The following is a 24,406-nucleotide window of genomic DNA, read 5'->3' as shown; positions in this document are numbered from 1 at the left end:
TGACCTCGTGATCCACCTGCCTCAGCCTCCCAAAGTGCTGGGATTACAGGCGTGAGCCACCATGCCCGGCCATTAATGTTTTATAATTTTTAATGTAAAGATCTTTTACTTTCTTGGTTAAATTTATTCCTGAGTATCTTACTTTTTGGTAGCTATTGTAAATATAGCTATTGTAAATTCAAATGATTTCATTAAATTTTTTATCTGTATTCTTCTGTATCTCACAAGTTTCCCTAAGATCACTACTTTGAATTCTTTTTCAGGCATTTTGTAAGTTTCCTTTTCTTTGGGGTTACTGGAGAATTGTATTCCTTTGAAGGTGTCATGTTTCTTTGCTTTCTCAAGTTTCTTGTGTATCTACTTTGCTTTGTTTTTTGCTTGTTTGTTTGAGATGGAATCTGGTTCTGTCACCCAGGCTGGAGTGCAGTGGTGTGATCTCAGCTCACTGCAACCTCCACTTCTCAGGTTCAAGCGATTCTCCTGCCTCACCTCCCAAGTAGCTGGGATTACAGGTGTGTGCCACCACACCTGGCTGATTTTTGTATTTTCATAGAGACAGGGTTACACCATGTTGGCCAGGCTTGTCTTAAACTCCTGACTTCAAGTTATCTGCCTGCCCCCGCCTCTCAAAGTGCTGGGATTACAGGCGTGAGCCACCACACCCAGCCTTGTGTATCTACTTTGATATCCGTGCATCTACTGAATCTGTTTTTGCTTCTAATTTTACAGAGTAGCTTTTATAAGGAAAGACTTTTTCCTAAAAATGTGTCCTAGGGTGTCAGCTGAGTAGTGTGAATTCACATTGGTTCTGGGTGGACACAGTAGTTGGGTCTCCATACAGTTTCATCAGCTGTAATCCATGTAGTAATATCTGTGAACGCCTCAATGGCCTAGGCTGCAGGAGTTTAGAGCAGTAGTGGTGCAGCTTTGCCAGAGAAAGGGTCACCAGGCTGGTTCTCAAGCTGGAGGTACATGCACAACTGTGCAGGATCACCTGTTCTTTGCAGGGAAGGGTGCCATGTGGACTTGGATGCAAGAGTCACCACCATTTCACTGGGCCTAGGTTCTAAATAGCTGGGGTTGTGGTGCTGCAGTCATCTGTGTGAGCATGTAAGAATGATAGTGGAGCCTCAGGGATGGAAAGATCAGTGGTTACTGTTCCCCAGAGTAGAGCACACTCTAGCAGTGGCTCCAGTTTCAGGGTGGCACTGTGCCATAACAGCCTGGGTCATGGCAGGTGGGCAGTGCACAATGTGAGCTCCTACTATGAAGCAATGCAGCTGTGGGAACTCCAGGCAGCTCCCTGAAACTGGGCTCAGGGCCTGTGAGGACTGCCGCATTCTCCTGTAGCAAGGACTACATGTGTCTGCAGTGGTAATAGGGGCTACTGGGGGCTCCCTGCTTACCCGACAGGGGAGATGGAGTAGTAGAGGCAGAGTACTTCGCCCTCCTCCCTATGCTGCCATCTTGAGTTACTGTGTGCCACAGGCATTCTGCTATTCCCTTGCTATACTCCAGTGCTCTCCCTCAGACACTCTAGTCTAATTGTAGTTGTTTATTTGTTGTTTTGGTCTTTTTGTGTATGAGGAGGCAAGTGCCAAGTACCTCTAGTTAGCTTCTTACTGATAACTAGGAAATGTTTTGAATGGAAAATAGAATGGATTCTTTCTAGTGTTTATTTTTTGTCATTTTTTTTTTTTTTTTTTTTTGAGACAGAGTCTCACTCTGTCACCCAGGCTGGAGTGCAGTGGCGCGATCCTGGCTCATTGCAACCTCCGACTCAAGCAGTTCTCCTGCCTCAGCCTCCAAAGTAGCTGGGACTACAGGTATGCATCACCAAGCCCAGCTAAGTTTGTATTTTTCTAGAGACGGGGTTTCACTACATTGGCCAGGTTGGTCTTGAACTTTTACCCTAAAGTGATCCGCCTGCCTCAGCCTCCCAAAGTGCTAGGATTACAGGCATGAGCCAATGCGCCTGGCCTTATTTTCAAATTTCTAAAGCAAGATATTTGAATTTTTATTTTTAGTGTTGACTGATGTAAAATAAGAGTAGGGTTTTGTATATTTCTGTGTGATTTGCTGATGGGTCACCTATAGTATTCCATGACACTGAGGTAGAAATAACAACAGACCAGTTCAAGTAAGTCTACTCTTCCTATGTGACCTTCGAAAAATAATTTTACCTCGCTCAGCCTCAGTCCTCTCACTCGCAAAAGAGAAATAGCCGCACCTCAGCTGCCCAGAGACAGGGTGAAAGTCAGGTAAGATAATGAACATAAAAGCATTCTGAACTTTGAAGGAGCTTGCTGATATTATATTGTTTCTATGACTTCAGAAATTATTAAATACTTACCAAATTAGATCATGAATGTGATATGGCCTAAAAAGGTAGTATAAATGGAAGATATTTGATATACAAAATCTGTTGTCAATTAAAGAAATACTTAAGTTTTCCACAAAGGGTATTAAGAGACCATTAGTTTTAGAGTACACATTGGAATATTTTAACTTAAGAACATATTGTATTGGATAAAATAATTTTATTTTAGGACTTACATGATTGCTGCATGTCTTGTACCGAATGTTCTGCCCTTCACAATTCCTAAAGGAAAAAAGAAAGAAGAAATAATGATTTCATAGAAGAGGCAAGCATTAAAAAAAAAAAAGCAAATACAAGGCATTGGTTCCCTGTAAAACTTTTACTAGTGCACATTACCCCAAAGATTCAAAGTTTAATTCTAAGAAACTAATTTTCAAGGTTCGGGGGCCAAAAAGTCTTGTGGAAGTGTCATATTAAATAAGAATGAATTCTTTAGTTAATAGTAGTACTCACATGCAATTCTTACCCAAGGGTCCATATAACCACTACAATTAATGTACAATACGTGTGTGTCTCATGTGTGAATACATGTATTCTTTTCTATAATGAAAAGGGGAAAAGGTACATGTAGGAGCATTTGTGTAGCATGTCTCCACTAGGACATTTCTCTTCCGTTACTGAAGCAACTCAAGTTAGCAGGGCACTCGCTGTCTTCCTTTAATTAGTACAACAGTCTCTGTTAGAAATTTGCTTGAAGTAACGCTTCCTTTTTTTTTGAGACAGAGTCTCACTCTGTCACCCAGGCTGGAGTGCAATGGCTTGATCTCGGCTCACTGCAACCTCCGTCTCCCAGGTTCAAGCAATTCTCCAGCTTCAGCCTCCAGAGTAGCTGGGATTGCAGGCGCACACCCCCACGCCCAGCTAATTTTTGTATTTTTAGTAGAGATGGGGTTACATCATGTTGGCTAGGCTGGTTTCGAACTCCTGGCCTCAAGCAATCCACCCGCCCCGGCCTCCCAAAGTGCTGGGATTTCAGGCGTGAGCTACTGCAGCCAGCCTATTTTATTTCAACCATTGACCTTACCAAATGGGATTCTACAAAGTCATACTGGAACAGCATTCTTGGGATGCTAATACTGGTAAGTTTGAGAATTTTCCAGGGATGACCACCACATAACCTATCTTCCCCAACAGCCACTAGCTCTGGGACCCTGCCACTCATTTTCCAGGCAGAGTTTTCCTTTGGGAGACTGGAATTCCATCCAACGGGTACTTTCCTCAGTCCAGTGCTTGTCTTCTATATTTTACATAAACTCCTTAAAAATATCTGATCTCTTCATGGCACTTTTCCCAGTTTTTCAATGGAGTTACATATTTTTTCCCTTTATGATTTCCTGGTGAATTCAACGGCAAATTTGGAGCCAGGAGAGCTAAACACAGGCTTAATCATTTTGAATTAAAAGTCAATAGATACTATTTCAATTGTTATTAAAATATTTATTTCTATGGGAACAAATAATTTTAAAGTGGATAGGAGATCATTTTTTTTGCCAGTATGATTTAAATATGAGCCTATATGAAATGATTGATAGAGTCAGCAATGTAACACTCATTGCATATGCTTTCTGATGCTTCCATTTTTCTTGATTACAAAAGGAATAAGTGCAAACCAGTAATGTGCCAAGAAGTATAGAGGTAGACACTCAAAATCCTGTCACCAAGAACTTTATTCTTTTGTCATTTAATCCTCCATTGTTTCTGCCATTTACAGGATTGAAAATCATACTGTTAATTCACCCTAGTATTTGTTTTAATCTAATATTATAAGCATTTTCTCATTTCACTGATAATTCTTTGGAAAAATTACTTTAATGATTACATCATAGTCCATTATACAAACATTATTTTGGTAGCTTTAAATTTAAAATTTTAAAAATTGTGACAAAATACACATAACATAAAATTTACCATCCTAACCACTTTGAAGTGTGTGGTTCAGTGTTTAAGTATGTTCACATTGCTATGTCGATATTACCTTTCGTGATTACACTGCTTCTCTTTTTCCCTACTTAAAAACTCACATATATTAAAATTCTATTTGGGATGTATACAATTTTAAGTTTTGACAAACCCATACAGTTGTGTAACCACTACCACAACCAATATTTGGAACAATTCCATCACCCCAAAAATGCTCTCAGGTTGCCCCTGTATAGTCAGCCTCTTCCCCCACCCTCAGCTCCTGGCAACCACTGGTTGGTTTTGTCCCTACAATCTGCCATTTCCAAAATGTTACATAAATGGAATCACACCATATGTAGCTTTTTGAGACTGACTTTTTAGCATAATATATTTGAAAATCATTCTTGTGGTTGCAGGTATCTATAGTTTGCACCTTTTTAATTGCTGACTGGCATTCTATTGCACATACGTACAACTGTTTGTTTATTCATTCACCAGCTAGATATTTGAGTTGCTTTTAGTTTTGGGTAAGTATGAAAAAATGCTATAAACATTCACATGCAGGATTTATGTTAACAAAGTTTTTCATTTCTCTTGGGTAAATACCTAGAAGTGGGATTTCTGAGTCTGCTCTTTTTTATATGATATAAAAATTATTTGCTAAACATCTTTAGGTTTTCATTTTTGTCCACACATACAATACATATTTAGAAGTATTTTAAAACAAATCCCAGTCCTTTCATAATATCAATTTTTCATGTATGAGTTTTTAACTCTTGTCTGGCTAAGTATTATTAGTTGGATGCATGGCTGGCATATGATTCAATCTTTGCATTTCATACAGGAAAGGCAATGCTGCATGATATGGTACTACTTCTTTTTCCTCAAAGCTGTAAACACACTTCATTGACCCTTGACATTGAGACCTGCAGAGGAGAAATCTGATTATTCCTTTGCTTGTGTGTTTTATGTTTCTGCCTGAAAGCTTATAGTACTTTGGTTTTGTTGTGTTAGTATTTGATATAAAATTTAAGTTATAATCAGGATGTATCCAGTCTTTACCGAAAATGGTGAGCCTTTTTGAATGGAATACTCAAGGTCTTTATTTACAATGCTGCTGATTATTCTCAGATTATGATTTTGATTACTGCTCTTGTTCCATAAATGCCTGTAATTCTGATGCTGGAGCTCCCTCTCTCTGCATCTATTATTTCTTCATTGGTCCATCTATGACTTCCTCTTATAAATATATATATCTCATTTCGTTGACCTTTTCTTGTGCTTATAAGAAATCTTCTACAGATATTCCTCCACACTACTGATTTTAATTTTCTGTAGTGCTTATTCTGTATTTTATTGTGTCCGGTACATTTTTAATATTAACTTCCACTCTTTTTCCTTTGCAGTTTTTCTCAAACTCTCCCTCCTCCATTTCCATTTCATACCATCTTCACCTGAAACTTTCTGTTCCAGCTGCAACTTGTACCCCTTATCTCCTCACATCTTGTGTTTTTGAGGTGGTTCAATCCCTAATTAGATTTAGAAGGCTTTGGGAGAAGGACATTTTGGAGTGAAAAGAACAGCATTATAGCTGCCTCCAAAAACGTTACCTAATTTGTAGTTAAATCGTATTTAGGTAGATGCGCTTTCTTGATTTGTGGTTCAGAACATCTTCCCAGATTATCACAATGGGTTGGCTGTGTCTTAATATTTTGTAACAATGCATATTTCTGTTTTTAAAATTTTGTTATAGGTATTTGATTCTTAAATGTATTAAAATCTTGCTAAGAGTACATCAAATTTTAAACATTCAAGCAACATCAAACTGGGAGGCTGGTAGAAAAAAATATATTGGTGTGGAGAAGTCTTTCTCTTGGTCAAGGAGAAATGACTCCATTCTACTGGGAAACAACAGCTATGCCTATGGAAAAGGTCATTCGCTTACATGGCCTACTTCATTTTGCTTTTTATGTATGAACAAAAGAAGAAAATAAATAATAGGAAAAGTGAAGAAGTAATTGAAATTACTCTCTTATTTTGGAAAAGCCCCAGTTGAGGGAAGTTGCTAACAGGTTAGGGAAGTGATAACCAAAAAGCTTTTTGTACCATGCTGACTTGCAGCTATAAAAAGCTTTTGATGCTAATTTCAAGGGAACAAGCAAATTAGAGAGTCACAGGTTAAAAAATATATATTTGAATTGACGGGAATACTGGAATACAAAAATTGTTGAAACAATAAAAATGGCATTTTCTTTAAACATTTTCAGAAATAATTTTTCAGATGCATTTTTAGTAGCTGCTTAATTTTAGCTATTTATATTAAAAACTGTTCTTGTAAAAACAAACTTAAAACTAAAAGGTAAGGAAAGAATATATGAAAGGTGTCTTATGGCTGTGTCTCAGGCCTTCAGTGTAGACCATGTGTATGGCAATGGTCTACACTCCATTACCACCTGCTGTGTCCTAATTGTAAGCTGAGTTTCCAGGAGTCACTAATTTGCATCTTGAGTGTTGAGCCTGAAAATATAAACCTGAAAAGTATGTACAACTCTACTACAAATCCCACTACAATTGCAGCATGGTGATATGAAAAACAGAGCATTTTATGTCACGAATTTTCAAAACATAATGCACCATTTTGGACTCATTCTTCCTTCAACAATGTCTTATGGTGAACCTACTATGTACCAGGATATGGATGTAAAGATTCAGGGAGATTACTTCTCAGTTTCCTTTGTAAGTCAGTAGCAAGGTTTTTATTTTTAAACCCAACCACCTGGTGACCATTTTTAACATTCTATTTTACTTTGTCCAACCTAATACACAGTAAACCCAGTGACTGGCCTCTATTGATGTGGCTTGCTTCGGTTACAATTTAGTATGAAAATGAATGACTACTTTATGAAACAGGCATTAAATGAAATGCAAGTTATTTTAAAGTTAAGGACATTGGAATCCTAATTCCCCAAGCAGGAACCTGCCAGCTTATTCTGGAATAATTCCTTTGGGCCAAAGCAACTAAGTTGCAGAAATATTACTTCAAAGTTTTTAATTTCATTGTAATTAGTATATGCAAGAGCTAATGATTATCAGGAGTGTTTGAAAATTCAAGAACATCATTTCACAATTATGTATTTTCTATCCATTACAACATTCGTAACATCCTGTATTGAAGAGTTTTGAAGTCATAAATTTATGAATATATAAAAAACATGTTGATTCCACATGAGGATATATTAAAAACATTAATAAAATTTCCCTGGAGTTCATAGCACTATAATTTATTATATTCATTTGATGGTATATTGGCTCAAATAATGGTGTCATAAAGCCTGAGAAGTATGTGTTTTGAAGAATAAAAATATTTTAATTTTTAAAATAGTAGTTAACTTAAACCTGTGTTTCCCATGATTGGCACTTAACTAGAATATCAAGTTACACACTTCTGCAAGAGAAAGAGACATTCTGGCTGGCCTGTGGTTTGCAGTGCAAAAGAACTGATTATTTAAAGTAATCAAATTCTGAAATAACTTTATCCACAAGAAATATATGAGGAAAATAGCTACATTTGCTATTTTCCTAAATCATGAATACCCTAAATCATGAATTTGAAGGAGCACACTGATGAAAAGGGAAGGCACTAAAATGCTTTCTAAAGCTTTGGGATGGCTTTCAGTTTGGTTTTATATGTAATCACCTCCATATTCCTCTTCCAAGAAAGACTGACCACAAGCATTCAATATTTATGAAGACTTAATAGTCTCTAAGGCAGTTCAAGGATAAAGAGACCTGATAAGCATTCCAAGGGAAGTAGGTTTCCTTCTTAAAAAATCTCAGAGTACTTCCAAAATGACAGTGAAAGTTCTTAATATGGGAATGGGTCAGGAATGATCAAGATTTGCAGCTGCCTAAAATGTGGGGAGCAGGAATGAGTGAATTATTAAAGAACCTGCTACCATGCTTTTGAATTAATCTAATTTCACTACAGCCAAAAAGTGGTGTTATTGTCCCTGTTTCTTTTTTGTTTTTATTTATTTATTTTTTGAAACAGAGTCCCACTCTGTCGCCCAGGCTGGAGTGCAATGGCGCAATCTTGGCTCACTGCAAACTCCACCTCCCAGGTTCAAGTGATTCTCCTGCCTTAGCCTCCTGAGTAGCTGAGATTACAGGCGCGCACTACCACGCCCGGCTAATTTTTGTATTTTTAGTAGAGACGGGGTTTCACTATGTTGGTCAGGATGGTCTCGAACTCCTGACCTCGTGATCCGCCTGCCTCAGCCTCCCAAAGTGCTGGGATTACAGGCATGAGCCACCGCTCCCGGCCTGTCCCTGTTTCTTAGACACGGAAAAAGTGGGTGTGCCACAGGTCTGACCCCATGCCAGGAACCAAGCTGGGAGAGCACATGCAATGACATACACTTATCTTACTTCTGAAATACCACAGAAACTATTATTCTCTCAATTTATGCACATATATGCAAATACATATATACACATTTGATTTAGGATGTTTTCTACCCTCAGATACCTGTTTAAATTAGATGAGCTCAGGGAGCAGGCAAATTTGGAGATTCTCAGGCCTAAAAGCAAATTTCAGAATGTAGGCTAAGGTTTGTGTAGAAATAGACTAAAGAATGCTATATTAGTCCTAAGAAATGAAAAAGTTAAGCAAATACTACATCAGAAATAGGAGAGGTAACTGAGTACATGGAATCATATTGTACAAAAAATCTTCTGCAGTTTTTCTCTTTCTCTGAAAACTGTTTTTGAGGGTATCCATGTTAACAGATGTAACTCTAATTCATTCACTTTTAGAGATCTGTAGGAATCCCATTTTATAAATATACCAAAATTTATTTATCAATTCTCTTTATTCTTCATTGATCAATTTTCCTAAATGTTGATGAAGATTGTTCCAAATCTTCATTTGGAAGTTGGTTTCAAATTTTAAACTGCACCCACAGTTCTGCAATGAGCAATCTTACACCACCATGTTAGGCATATTTACACATTTCTCTGGGATATATACCAGGGCAGGCACAGAATCAGTTATGCTCTTACTAGTTTGGCATTCAGTTTACCCTTTGCTGTTGGCCCCATGGATTTCCCTTAATTTCTTGTAGGTTCAACTTTAGTTTTGTTGTTGTTGTTGTTGCTTTAAATGTATGTCCTATTTTGCCTGGCATTTCTAGTTTTTTTTTTTAATTAAATTAAATCTTCTATTTAAAATAATTGCAAATCGGCTGGGCACGGTGGTTCATGCCTGTAATCCCAGCACTTTGGGAGGACAAGGCAGGTGGATCACTTGAGGTCAGGAGTTCAAGTCCAGCCTGGCCAACATGGTGAGACCCAGTCTCCAGTAAAAATACAAAAAATTAGCCGGGCATGGTGGCATGCGCCTGTAATCCCAGCTACTTGGGAGGCTGAGGTGGGAGAATTGCTTGAATCCAGGAGGCAGAGGTTGCAGTGAGCCGAGATTGTGCCACTGCACTCAAGCCTGGACAACAGAGCGAGACTCCATCTCAAATAATAATAATAATAATTGTAAATCACATACATTTGTTGGAAAATAATAAAAAGAGACCCCATGAATCCCTCCAAGGTAACATCTTGCAAAACTCTACTACAAGAATACAGCTAGGAGACTGATATTAATACAGGTAATGTACACAACATTTCTATCATCACAAGAATTCTGCAAGTAGCCTTTTATAGCTGCATCTCCTCTCCTCCCGTCCTTAACACCTAGCAACTACTGTTCTCCTTTTCTATATTTTCTGTCATTTCAAGAATATTACATAAGTTAAATACAGTATGTAAGCTTTAGAGACTGGATTTTTATAACTTCATTGTAATTCTCTGGAGATTCACCCAGATTGTTGTGTCTATCAATGGTTCATTTCCATTTACTGCTGTGTAGCATTACCTGGTATGGATGTAACACCATTTGTTTAATGATTCTCCCACTAAAGTGCATTGGGATTGTTTCCACCTTTTGGCCACTGTGAGTAAAACTGGCATAAACATTCATGTACAGGTTTTATTGTGAACCTAAGTCTTCATTTATCTGAGAAAAATGCCCAGGAGTGCAATTGCTCAGTTGTATGGTAGTTGCATGCTTATTTTTTAAAAGAAACTGCCTATTTTCCAGGATGGCTATATGATTTTACATTCTCAGAACCAATGTATGAGTAACACTCTTTCTCTGCATCCTTGCCAGTATTTCATGTTGGGGACCTTTTGAAAGCTATTCTGATAGGTAGGTAATGATATCTTATTGCAGTTTTAATTTGCATTTCCTTAATAGCCAGTAGTGTTGAACATATTTTTATGTGCTTATTTGCCATCTATGTATTCTCTTGGGTAAAATATCCATTCGTGTCCTTTGTTCATTTTCGAATTAGAATGTTTGATTTTTAATTGTTGATATTTGAGGGTTCTTAATAGAGATACTAGTCCTTTGTTAGGTGATTTTCAAATATTTTCTCCTGTTGATCTCATTTGTTTATTCCTCTGCCAATACCACTGCTCTCATTACTGCAGCCATATAGTAAATCTTGATATTAAGTAAGCTGATTCCTCCCACTCTATTCTTTTAAAATGTCTTTTAAAAATCAACAGATACACACCCATAATCCCAGCACTTTGGGAGGCCGAGGCAGGCAGATCACTTGAGGTCAGGAATTCAAGACCAGTCCGTCCAACATGGTGAAACCCCGTCTCTACTAAAAGTACAAAAATTAGCCGGACATAGTGGCACATGCCTGTAATCCCAGCTACTCGGGAGGTAGAGGCAGGAGAATCCCTTGAACCTGGGATGCAGAGGTTGCAGTGAGAAGAGATCGCACCACTGCACCCCAGCCTGGGCAACAAAGCGAGACTTCGTCTCAAACAACAACAACAAAACACCAACAGATAAAATTGTATGTATTTATCGTGTATAATATGTGATGTTTTAAAGTATCTATACATTGTGAAATGACTAAATCAAACTGACGTATCCATTATCTCACAGAGTTATTTTTGTGGTGATAATACTTAACATCCAGTCTCAGCAATTTTCAATAATACAATATATTAACTACAATGACACTGTTGCACAATAGATCTGTTAAACTTATTCCTCTTCCCTAACTGAAATTTTGTATCCTTCCACCAACACGTCCCCAACTCCCCTCCTCAATCACCCTAACCCCTAGCAACTGCCTTTCTACTCTTTTTCTATGAGATCAACTATTTTAGCGTCTATATATGAGTGAGATTATGTGGTATTTGCCTTCCTGTGCCTAACTTACATCACTTAAATACTGTCTTCCATGTTCATCCACATTGTCATGAATAATAGGACTTCCTTCATTTTTCATGGCTGAACGGTATTATATTGTGTATATATACCATTTTCTTTAACCATTCATTCACTGATAGACACTTAGTTGTTTCCATACCTTGGCTATTGTGAAAACACTGCAACAAACATGGAAGTGCGATATCTCTTTGATATCTTGATTTCATTTCCTTTGGATATATATCCAGTAGTGAGACCGCTGGATCATATGGTATCTTTTTTTTTTTTTTTTTTTTTTTGAGACAGAGTCTCACTCCACTGCCCAGGCTGGTGTGCATGGTGTGCAGTGGCACAATCTCGACTCACTGCAACCTCTGCCTCCCAGGTTCAAGCGATTCTCCTGCCTCAGCCTTCTGAGTAGCTGGGATTACAGGCATGCGCCACCTCACCTGGCTAATTTTGTATCTTTAGTAGAGACAGGGTTTTGCCATGTTAGCCAGGCTGGTCTCGAACTCCTGACCTCAGTTGCTCCACCCGTCTTGACCTCCCAAAGTGCTGGGATTACAGGCATAAGCCCAGCTGATATCTCTATTTTTAATATCTTGAGGAACCCTTATACTGTTTTTCATAGCAGCTGTACCAATTTACATTCTCGCCAACAGGGTGCAAGGGTTCCCTTTTCTCTGCATCCTTGCCAATACTTGTTGTCTTTTGTCTTTTTAATAGCCATCTTAACAGGTGTGAGATGATATCTCATTGTGGTTTAGGTTGCATTTCCCTGATAATTACTGATGTTGAGCATTTTTTCATATATCTTTTGGCCATTGTATATATTTTAAGAAATGTCTGTTTGGGTCCTTTGCCCATTTTTTAATCAGGTTATTTTTTTCTTGCTACTGAGTTTGTCATATATTTTGGATATTAACCCCATGGCAGATGCATAGCTTGCAAATACTTTCTCCCATTCTGTAGGTTATCTCTTCACTCTGTTGACTGTTTCCTTTGTTGTACAGAAGCATTTTAGTTTGATGTAATCCCATTTGTCCACATTTTTCTGTGCTTTTGGGGTCATGTGTAAAATAATCATTTCCCAGACAAATGTCATAGAGCTTTTCTCCTACGTTTCTTCTGGATGTTAAATTTCTTACATTTTAATCTTTAATCTATTTTTAGTTGATTTTTTTTTTCTTTTTTTTTTTTTTTTTTTTTGAGACGGAGTGTCTCACTCACTCTGTCACCCAGGCTGGAGTGCAGTGGCGCATCTCGGCTCACTGTAAGCTCCGCCTCCCGGGTTCACGCCATTCTCCTGCCTCAGCCTCCCGAGTAGCTAGGACTACAGGGGCCTGCTACCAAGCCCAGCTAATTTTTTGTATTTTTTTTACTAGAGACGGGGTTTCACCATGTTAGCCAGGATGGTCTCGATATCCTGACCTCGTGATCTGCCGCCTTGGCCTCCCAAAGTGTTGGGATTACAGGTGTGAGCCACTGCGCCTGGACTTAGTTGATTTTTCTATATGGTATGAAATAATTTCATTCTTCTTCATGTGGATATCTAGTTTTCCCAACACCATTTATTGAAGAGACGACTGTCTTTTCCCCGTGTTCTTGACAGCTTTGTAAAAAGTCAGTGGGCTGTAAATGTGTAGACTTATTTCGGAGCTCTGTATTCTGTTCCATCGGACAACTTGTCTGTTTTTATGCCATTGCCATTGTGTTTTGCTTACTACAGCTTTGTAGCATATTTTGAAGTCAGGTAGTATAATGCCTCCAGATTTGTTCTTTTTGATCAAGATTGCTTAATTTATTTGGGGTCTTTTATGGTTCCATACAAATTTCAGGATTGTTTTTTCTATTTCTGTGAAGAATGTCATTGAGATTTTGACAGAGATTACACTGAATCTGTAGATCACTTTGGGTAGTATCAACATTTTAATATTGTTTTTTCCAATCTATGAATATGGAATATCGTTCCATTTATTTGTGTCTTCTTCCATTTCTTTCATCGATGTTTTATAGTTTTCATTGTAGAGATCTTTCACCTCCTTGGCTAAATGTATTCCTAGGTATTTTATTAGGGTTTCTCTTTCATTAGCACATTGCAGTATTAGGCATACAAGTCCTACACATGTTCTGTTAGATTTACACCTTAGCATTTAACTTTTTTGAATGATTATTAATGGCACTGTATTTTTAAATTTTGTTATCTATGTGCTCATCACTAGTAAGAGAAATACAATCAATTTCTGTATTTTTATTTTGTATCCAGGACCTTGCCAGACTCACTTTTTAGTTTTAGAAGTTACCTTGTAGATTCCTTGGAATTTTCTACGTGGACAAAAATGTCATCTGCAAACAAAGACAGTTTTATTTTTCTTCTCCTATGGTAAGAGTGGTGAGACAGACACCCCCACCTTATTCTATACCTTAGGGGGAAAGCATTCAGTCTTTCACTGCCAATTATAATATACAATATTAGTTCAAGGTTCTTAAATTTTTTATCAATTTGATATCTGTTTCTATTTTTCTGAGAGCTCTTCATGAATTGGTGACTTTGTCAAATATTTTTTCTGTATCGATTGATAAGATCCTATACATTTTTTCTTCCTTAGTCTATTAATTAGCTGGATTACATTGATTGACTTTCAAATACTGAAACAGCCTTACGTTCCTCTAATAAACCCCATTTGGTTATGGTGTATAATTCCTTTTATATATTTCTTAATACTTTTGACAGGATTGTATTAATAATTTTTACTTCTATATTCATGAGATATATTGGTTTGTTGTGTGCTTCTTTGTATAGTCTTTGTATGGTTTTGTATCAAAGTCATACTAGATTCATAAAATGAATTGGAAAGTATTCCTTCCCTTCTGTTTTCTGGAAGAAATTATATGGAATTGGTGTAAATTCTCCTTTAAATGCTTGGTAGAATTTGCCAGTGAAACCATCTAGGCCTTAAGACTGAGGGGAGAGTTTTTATATTATAAATTCAATTTTCCATAATAATTATGGTGTTAAATTACTTATTTCATATTAAGGATATCTTTTGATTTCTCAGCCCCCAAAAAAGGTAAATCCTAAGATGGCAGTAGGGAATTCCTAGAAGCAACTCAATTAGCTCTGCAGAACTCACAAAAGACTTCAGAGGTGGTAAATCAGATACTTTTGAAAGCAGGATAAAGTTGGGGTCAAAACAGTATGACTGATTGAGTCTGTTTAAAAAGAGATTAAATTTCCAGCTGACCTCCCTTACTTTGGCATGACTGCATGTTATTATCTAAAGAGGGTAAAACAGCAATTTTCTGGACCAAGAGATGACCGGGCAAGAGTACTATAGTGAAATTAAGGGCAAGAGTACTATACTGAAAACAGGGATTAAATACAAATTAATGTATTTAATGCTGATATCCCAGCTTTCTGCCTCACTTCATTCCTAAAATATTGGACTCAGAATGGCCTTCACTGGGAAATCAAAGCATTTCAAAATAGAACACCTAAAGGCATCATCAGGCAATGAGATGTACTGGCCACATCGTCCTCCAGTTAAGCTCATAGCTCCTTTCGTTAAACTTGAATAAACAAACAAGGATCACCAGAAATCTTAGAAAGACCTCTAACCTTAAATACAGTGACAAAAAAAAAATTTTTTAAGAAAAGGACTGTTGTGGGGTGGGGGGAGGGGGGGAGGGATAGCACTGGGAGATATACCTAATGCTAGATGACAAGTTAGTGGGTGCAGCGCACCAGCATGGCACATGTATACATATGTAACTAACCTGCACATTGCGCACATGTACCCTAAAACCTAAAGTATAATAATAATAAATTAAAAAAAAAGAAAGACCTATCCAGCCATTTTTTGCCCTGGAAAAGTCTCTAATATGTATGGTATTATGATTTCAATAAAAAGTTATATGTCACTAAAAAAAAAAAAAAAAAGAAGAAGAAAACAGCGATTTGGGAGGAACTGAGACTATGCAAGGTGAAGAAAATTTTCCTCCCAAACGTCTATTCATACTCTCAGAGATGAAACAGAAGATATTGCATCTGGGAATCAGGGACAGAATTCTATTTCTAAAAATTCAAGGAACAAAAAATAACTCAGGAAAAAAATATATGTATAGAAAGAAATAAAATACTTAGTAAAGAGAGTGAAAAAATAAATTTAGACAAATCTCCTGGAAGGCAGGGCAAATGAATAAAGAGAAAACTGGAAGATCTAATACCTGAATAATGGGAGTTTCAACATGAGAAAATAGAGGAAAATGGCTGGGTGCAGTGGCTCATGCCTGTAATACCAACACTTTGGGAGGCTGAGGCCGGCAGATCACCTGAGGTCAGGAGTTTGAGACCAGCCTGGCCAACATGGTGAAACTCCATCTCTACTAACAAATACAAAAATTAGCCAGGCATGGTGGCATGTGCCTGTAGTCACAGCTATTTAGCAGGCTGAGGCAGGAGAGTTGCTTCAACCCAGGAGGCGGAGGCTGCAGTGAGCCGAGATCAAGCCACTGCACTCCAACGTGGGTGACAAGAGCAAGACTCCATCTCAAAAAAACAAAAAGAAAGAAAGAAAAGAAAATAGAGGAAAATGAATAGAAGAAATCATCAAGGAAATATTTTAGGACTGAAGAGAATGAGTTTTTATAGTGAAGGACGCTCTGTCAAATACAACAAATGAAAATAGACCCACACCAAGGCATAACGTTAGGAAATTTCAGAACATTGGGGGAAAATGTATGTTTCTACATGCATCCAGAGAGGAGGGAAAAAGAGCAGGAAATCCAGATGCCTTTAGATTTCTCAGTAACATTACTTGATGTTAGAATATGGAGCAAAGTCTTCAAATTTCTGAGGGAAAATCATTTCTACATAACTATTTACAGGGAAAAATCATGATTCAAGTTTGAGAAGAAAATAAAGATCTTTTCAGATAAGCAGGAAGCTTCTGGAGAATGTATCCACAAAAATGAGGAGGAAGAAGGAAGGTGATTAGGAAACAGGAGATCTAACACAGGAGAGAGGTAAATGACCCTCCCAGGATGACAGAAAAATGAGATTCCAAGACGCCTCCTGAATTTCTTGTTAGACAGCAAGTAGCTCAGCTAAAGGTTAAGAATTCTCCAGAAGAAGGGTCTAAAAGAAAATTAAAGTGAATGAAAATTAGAAAAGTGAATGAAATTAGTTAAGTGAAAATTAGAATGATGACATTTTTCTGAATTAGTGATAAGCATGTAAAAACTAAGAAAACAAGCAAATAAAAAAGCAACGTAATTATTGACTCTAGTGGAAAAAAAACTCAGGAAAGGAAAAATAATTGCAGTATATTACATGACATAGCTGTGAATAGTATAGAGGCATAATTTAATAATATGTCTTTATGATAATAATATACCTTCATAATAGTTTAATGAAGGCATTAATAATAATATGCCTTCATAATAATTTAAACACTGCATATTGGCCCAGTCAAAGTTATATAAAACTCTGGGGTATGGGACTGGAAGACAGACTGGAGGGAGAGGTTGAGAAAGGAGAAAGAGGAGGGGGAGTGGGAGAGAGAAAGGAAGAGAAAGGAGCAGGAGGTGTGAAAAATTGTTAAATCTTCATCTTCTATAGTATGACTCTAATGAGTAGTGCCTACAACTGAAAGATCAAGAAGCAGTAATATAAACATGTTATTTAGAAATATAGATAAAACACCAAGAGAATCAGATAGAATTGTTAACAGTAGTTGCCCCGGCTGGGTGAGGAAATGGGAGGAAGGGAATCATGAGGCTGTTGTTTTTCACCTCAAGCCTACATGAGTCATTTGGCTCTTTAAACTATATACATGTGCATTGTTGAAAAAAATGATGTTTTTAAATATTTGTTAAAAGTCCATACTCCCCAACATAGCTTTCAATATTCTTCATAGAATTACCCATCCTTACCTATCCCACAGACCCATACTATAGTCATGCAGTTTTTTTTATCAACCCAGAAACTCATTACTTCATTTCTCTATTAATTTATGGAATAAAATGTATTCAATTTATACCATACAGCAATAATAATGTGGGTGCAGCATAAAGAGATGAATGACACCATCTATGCCACCTAAAATTTTGTCTCAATTGTGGAAACAGAAAAATAAAACAATACAGTGGAATAAACACTCTCACAACGGTATTCATGAGATCCTACGGAAACACTAGAAGAATCGCCCCTGTCCTAGTAAAGAGTGAGAATTGCCAATGAATGCAAAAGGAGGAAATGAGGACTCAAAAGGCATTTTTGTGATCAACCATGTGTCAACCAGAACAAGGAGAAAAGCATGATTTAGGCGGAAAGAAGAGCATTGGCAAAAAAGATGCAAGGCGATCGTGAGCACGCACTCATTTATTTACTCCTTCAATAAATGCTATTTGGGTCCTCATCACATGTGAGAAACCATGTAAGATCTTGGAATGATGAAGTCCTCCTTTCTCAAAAAGAGGTCCGAATTTGCCAACAATTTTAGTACTATAATGGATGCAAGGAAGCACAAAACAGGAAGACCAAAGTTTAACCAGTCAAGATAGGCTTCCTAAAAGAGCATGACCTTGAAGAATAAGTAAGAATTAGCCAGATATCACATAAAAATAGACAAAAAAATACAGGATAAGATGCAGGTGGTTAAAACAACAGACACATAAAAGGGGCAGGTTTGAAGTGAAGGAAAGAATATTAGGTAATAAATAATGCCATAGCAGTATTTAAAACGTCACTAGGTTGGGTACAAAAATATAGTTCAATAGAATGAATAAGATCTAGTATTTGATAGCACAATAGGGTGATTACAGTCAACAACCATTTATTGTATGTTTTAAAATAACTAAAAGAGTATAATTGGAATGTGTATAACACAAAGAAATGATAAATCCTTAAAGGGACGAATACCCCATTTACCCTGCTGTGATTATTATGCATTGTATTACTGCATCAAAATATCTCACATTCCGCATAAATATATACACCTATGTACCCATCAAAATAAAAAATAAAAATAAACAAAGAACTTCACTAGAAGTTAATAGATCAGAAAAAAAGTTCAGGCCAGGCGTGGTGGCTCACGCTTGTAATCCCAACACTTCGGGAGTCCAAGGACTGTGGATCACTGGAGGTCAGGAATTTGAGACCAGCCTGGTCAACACAGTGAAACCCCATCTCTGCTAAAAATACAAAAATTAGGTGGGCGTGGTGGTGCACACCTGTACTCTCAGCACTCTGGGAGGCCGAGGCGGGCAAATCACTTGAGGTCAGGAGTTTGAGACCAGCCTGGCTAACATGGTGAAACCCCATCTCTACTAAAAATACAAAAATTAGCTGGGTGTGGTGGCACATGTCTGTAACTCCAGTTACGTGGGAGGCTGAGGCAGAAGAATCACTTGAACCTAGGAGGCAGAGGTTGCAGTGAGCTGAGATCGTACCACTGTACTCAAGCCTGGGTGACAGAGTGAGACTGTCTCAAAAAAAAGAAAAAAGTTCAAGTTACAGCTTGAAAATCACCCCTACGTGCACAGAAAAAGAAAAAAAAAGAGGCAAGTAATTAAAGAGAACATGATAAATGTGGAAGACAGACAGAAGTTACTGGTATTAATGAAGAAAAATCCAGAACAAATGGGTAAGAACCAACAGTGAATAATATAATAGAAGAAAAATCTTCCTACCACAGAGAAGGATCTAAATCTGTACCAAAAAGTTGGTCACCATGTGCCAGGGTAAAATAAATAATATGACACTGACATCTAGACATGGCCTTATAAAACTCTTGAACTTAAGGGAAAAAATAGACTCCTATGGGCAGACAGGTTATCTAAAAAATAGGTTATCTACAAAAAACCCAGCTGGCCTGGGAGGTCTATAAGCAACACCATATACCAAGCTTTATGGAAAAGGAACTATCAAGTCTTAAAAGGAAAAGGTTGTATCTTAGGAATTTTATACTCAAATAAGCCATTCACTGTTTATGTGTGAAAGCAAGAAAAAGTCATTTTCAGATATATAAGAACTCAAAGTATAAGACCTACAACTTTTTCCTGAAATTAAAAAGTCTATAAAATTTTGCTGCTTGAAGTGTGGTCCATGGACAGACAGCACTGACATCACCTGGGAATCTGTTAGAAATGAAAGCTCTTGGGCCTCATTCCAGATCTACTGAATCAAAGTTTAGATTTTAACAAGATCCCTAGGTGATTCATATGCACACTAAAATTCCAGAAGCAAAGCTCAAAATATATCTCTGCCAACAAAGCTATCATTCAACCTGAAGAACTGAATGCTCAAAGGAAGAAATGGGGACTCAAAGCAGCAATTGACAATCAGCATTGAAATAATGCTGCTTGTCTGCATGCACACACAATTAAGATAGACAGTGAGTGTTGAAATAATGTGTACACACACACAATTAAGTTTCAACCATGCTTTGATGTATTACTATGAAAGAAAAGATATAAAGAAAAAAACTGCCAATAAACTGAAGATAAAATCCCAAATTCTAATAAACTCAAGAAATGGGAATAAAGAAAAAAAAGCCTAAGTAGTCATCATTTTACATAAGGAGAAATCAAAAGAAATTACTAATGACAGAGATAGTTATAAAATAATTATTAAAATGTGGTTTTTAAGTATATATTTAATCATCAGTAAAATAAAAACAAGATATGTGTATAATTTCCAAATTAGCAGAGGTAAAATTTCAGGGAAAATTTTAGGGAAAATGAAGAGAGGAGGAAAGATTTTAAACAGAGATGGTAATCGGAGCATATATATTGAACTTCCCCCTTACAAATTCCCATTGAAATGACTATGTTAATAAGTGAATAACTCTGTATCATACCTGGAAATTCACAGAAGTTATACACAAGGCAGAAACTTTAGGTGATTATTGCTATACATAGGGTAAGTAAGACTGAATTAAAAGACAGCACATAAACTATTCACTGTACATAAAGGAGAAGTCTGCCTTTGAAGTAAAGAAGAGATCTACAAGAGAATCCACCAATTCCCACTACATTAGAGTGGCAGGTGATATAGCCAATTCCTGCCAATCAATGGCATGGGGGCAGTTAGTCTAAGACAAAAGTGTAAGGGCCCATAAGGTCTCACTCAGTGAGGGCCCCTGTAAAACACTCAGTGCCTACATGGGATATGGTATTCTGGAGCGATGAAATAAAATGCAGACACTCCAGAAACTATCTCCAAATGAAGGAAAGCCACAAAATAATAAAAAATGAGATTCACTGACACAAAGGCAATGTTTCTTCTTGTGAATGCCTTCAGCTGCAGCAGCCATAATAACATAAAGCTGCAACAGGTCTAAAGCAGCAACTCTTTAGGCAGAAGAAGGGCATTTTTCCCACAGGCAGCCATAACTGAATTAACAAGGGACTTGATCAAACTTTGACTCTAATCCAGATCCCTGATATTTGAAGTAAAGGAATGTGGACACACACACAAACACACCCAGTATTTGAAGTAAAGGAATGTGGTCACACACACACACACACACACACACACACACACACACACAGAGTATATATGCAGATACTTTTAAAATTTGCTCTTCCTTTTTTTTTTTAACTTCTTAAATGACAGCTTGCACCACTGTTTTTTTTTTCAACCAATTTTTCTTTTCTAATATGTGTATTCAGGGCTATTAAACTTCCGTATAAGGGTGAATTTAGATGTATCCCCATGTTTTAATATATTATATTTTCATGATTCCTCTATTTCTGCTAATGCTTCTTCCTTTAAATTCTACTTTGTCTGATATTAGTACAAGTACATCAATTTTCTTTTCATTTTGGTTCACATTATAGCTTTTTTCCATCCTTTTATTTTCAGTCTTTCGGTATCCTTGTATTTAAGGTTTGACTCTAGTAAACCACATAAATTTTGTTTTATAGTCTAACAATCTTTCGTCTTTTAACCGAAGTAATTAGTCCATTTACATCTAATGTAAAATATATATTCTGGGGTTCAAATCTACCATTTTACAATTTGTCACAATTGCACTATGTTCTTTTTTCTCTCCTTTCTTGAACCCTTTTGGATCAATCAAGTATTTTAGCATGATTCTGTTTACCCTTGTGATATCTGAATAGCTACACATTTTTTTATTTTGCTTTTAATGGTAACCTTAGAAATTTAACATGCATCCCAGACTTTTAAAAGTTGAAGGTAAATTGTCTATGTTTACATTTTTCTGAAGAATTCAATGACATTTGAACACTTTAAATTCATTTTACTCTCTTCTGAATTTTATATTATTGTTTCCATGTTTTTAAAGTTTCTACTTATATTTAAACTCCAGAAAACATTATTGCACTAAACAGTGTGTGTGTGTGTGTGTGTGTGTGTGTGTATATATATATATATATATATATATGCATGCTATCCATTGCTCTTTTATAATTTAACTTTTATTTTAAGTTCAGAGGTATGTGTGCAGCTTTGTTATATAGGTAAACTTTTGCCATGGGGGTTTGTTGGACAGATTATTTTGTCACCCAAGTATTAAGTCTAGTACTCATTAGTTATTTTTCCTGATCCTCTACCTCCTCTCACCTTCCACCCTCCAATATGTCCCAGTGAATGTTGTTCCCCTGTATGTGTCCATGTGTTTTCATAGTTTAGCTTCCACTTTTAAGTGATAACATGTGGTATTTGGTTTTCCGTTCCTACATTGGTTTGCTAAAGATAATGGCCTCCAGCTGGAGGAATGAAGCTTCCTCCAGCTTCATTCCTGCACAAGACATGAGCTCATTCTTTTTATGGCTGCATAATATTCCATGGTGCATATGTACCACATTTTCTTTATCTAGTTTACAATTTTTTTTTTTTGAGGAGGAGAAGTCTCACTCTGTCGCCAAGGCTGGAGTACAGTGGCATGATCTCCACTCACTGCAACCTCCACCTCCCGTGTTCAAGAGATTCTCTTGCTTCAGCCTCCTGAGTAGCTGGAATTACAGGCACCCGCCACCATGCCCGGCTAATTTTTGTATTTTTAGTAGAGATGGGGTTTCACCATGTTGGCCAGGCTGGTCTTGAATTCCTGACCTCAGGGGATCCACCCGCCTCAGCCTCCCAAAATGCTGGGATTACAGGCATGAGCCACCACGCCTGGCCCCAGTCTACAAGTGATGGGAATTTAAGTTGATTCCATGTCTTTGCTATTGTGAATAGTGCTACAGTGAACACATACATGCAAGTGTCTTTATAATCAAATGATTTATATTACTTTGCATATATACCCAGTAATGGGATTTTTGGGTCTAACGGTATTTCTGTTTTTAGGTCTCTGAGCAGTCATCACACTGTCTTCCACAAAGATTGAACTAATTTACACTCCCATCAACAGTGTATAAATGTTCCTTTTTCTCCACAATCTCACCAGCATCTGTTACTTATTGACTTTTTAGTAACAGCCAGTCTGAATGGTGTGACATGTTATCACATTGTGGTTTTGATTTTTATTTCTCTAATGATCAATGATGAGCTTTTTGTTCGTGTGACTTTTGGCCACATGTCTTCTCTTGAAAAATGTCTGTTCATGTCCTTTGCCCACTTTTTAATGGAGTTGTTTTTTTCTTGTAAATTTAAGTTCCTTTGTCAGATACATAGTTTACAAAATTTTTCTCCCATTCTGTAGGCTGTCTGTTCACTCTACTGATGGTTTCCTTTGCTGTGCAGAAACTTACTAGTTTAATTAGATCTCATTTTTGAATTTCTGCTTTTATTGCAACTGCTTTTGGTGTCTTCATCATGTAATCTTTGCCTATTCCAATGTCCATAATGGTATTGCCTAGGTTGTCTTCCAGGGTTTGTATAGTATTGGGTTTTACATTTAAGCCTTTAATCCATCTTGAGTTAATTTTTGTATATCATGTATAGAATTGATCCATTTTCAATCTTCTGCATATGGCTACCCATTTATCTCAGCACCAATTGTTGAATAAGAAATCCGTTCTCCATTGCTTGTTTTTGTCAGATTTGTCAAGATCAGAAGTTGTAGGTGTGTGGCCTTATTTCTAGGGTCTCTATTTTGTTCCATTAGTCTATGTGTCCATTTTTGCACCAGTATCATGATGTTTTGGTTATGGTAGACCTGAAATACAGTTGTAAGTCAGGTGGCATGATGCCTCCGGCTTCGCTCTTTTTGTTTAGGATTGCCTTGGCTATTCAGGCTGTTTTTTGGTTCCATACGGATGTTACAATAGTTTTTTTTTCTAGTTCTGTAAAGAATTTCAATGACTTGAATAGAAATAGCATCGAATCTATAAATTGCTTTGGGCAGTATGGCCATTTTAACAATATTGATTCTTTCTATCCATGAGCATAGGATGTTTTTCCATTTGTTTCTGTCATCTTATTTCTTCAAGTGGTGTTTTGTAGTTATCCTTGTAGAAATATTCTACCTCCCTGGTTAGCTGTATTCCTAGGTATTTTGTTTTGTGTGTGTGACAACTGTCAATGGGATTGTGTTCCTGATTTGGCTCTTGGCTTGACTGTTGGTGTATAAGAATGTTAATGATTTTTGCACACTGATTTTGTATCCTGAGACTTCGCTGAAGTTATCAGCTTAGGGAGGTTTTGGCCTGAGACTATGGAGTTTTCCAGATATAGGATATGTCATCTGCCAACAGGGATAGTTTAACTTCCTCTCTTCCTATTTAAATGCTCTTTATTTCTTTCTCTTGTCTGACTGCCTCATCCAAAACTTCTAGCACTATGTTGAATAGGAGTAGTGAGAGATGGCATCCTTGTCTTGTGCTGGTTTTCAAGGAGAATGCTTCCAGCTTTCACCCATTCGGTA

The 24,406-nt window shown here is 37.1% G+C and overlaps 1 protein-coding gene across 2 annotated transcripts in view; it reads right to left on the bottom strand.

The window, feature by feature from the left end:
* LOC129014713 (E3 ubiquitin-protein ligase HERC2-like) overlaps positions 1-24,406 on the bottom strand; it is a 169,338-nt gene that overhangs the window by 80,681 nt on the left and 64,251 nt on the right. For both annotated transcript variants that reach the window (XR_010124073.1, XR_010124074.1), the window contains exon 8: positions 2,557-2,602. The gene's annotated coding sequence lies outside the window, so the exon portion shown is untranslated. The remainder of the gene's footprint in view (positions 1-2,556; positions 2,603-24,406) is intronic.

This window comes from Pongo pygmaeus, chromosome 16 (genome assembly GCF_028885625.2).
Source record: "Pongo pygmaeus isolate AG05252 chromosome 16, NHGRI_mPonPyg2-v2.0_pri, whole genome shotgun sequence".
NCBI lineage: Eukaryota > Metazoa > Chordata > Mammalia > Primates > Hominidae > Pongo > Pongo pygmaeus.
This window is presented reverse-complemented; position numbering and strand designations above follow the sequence as displayed.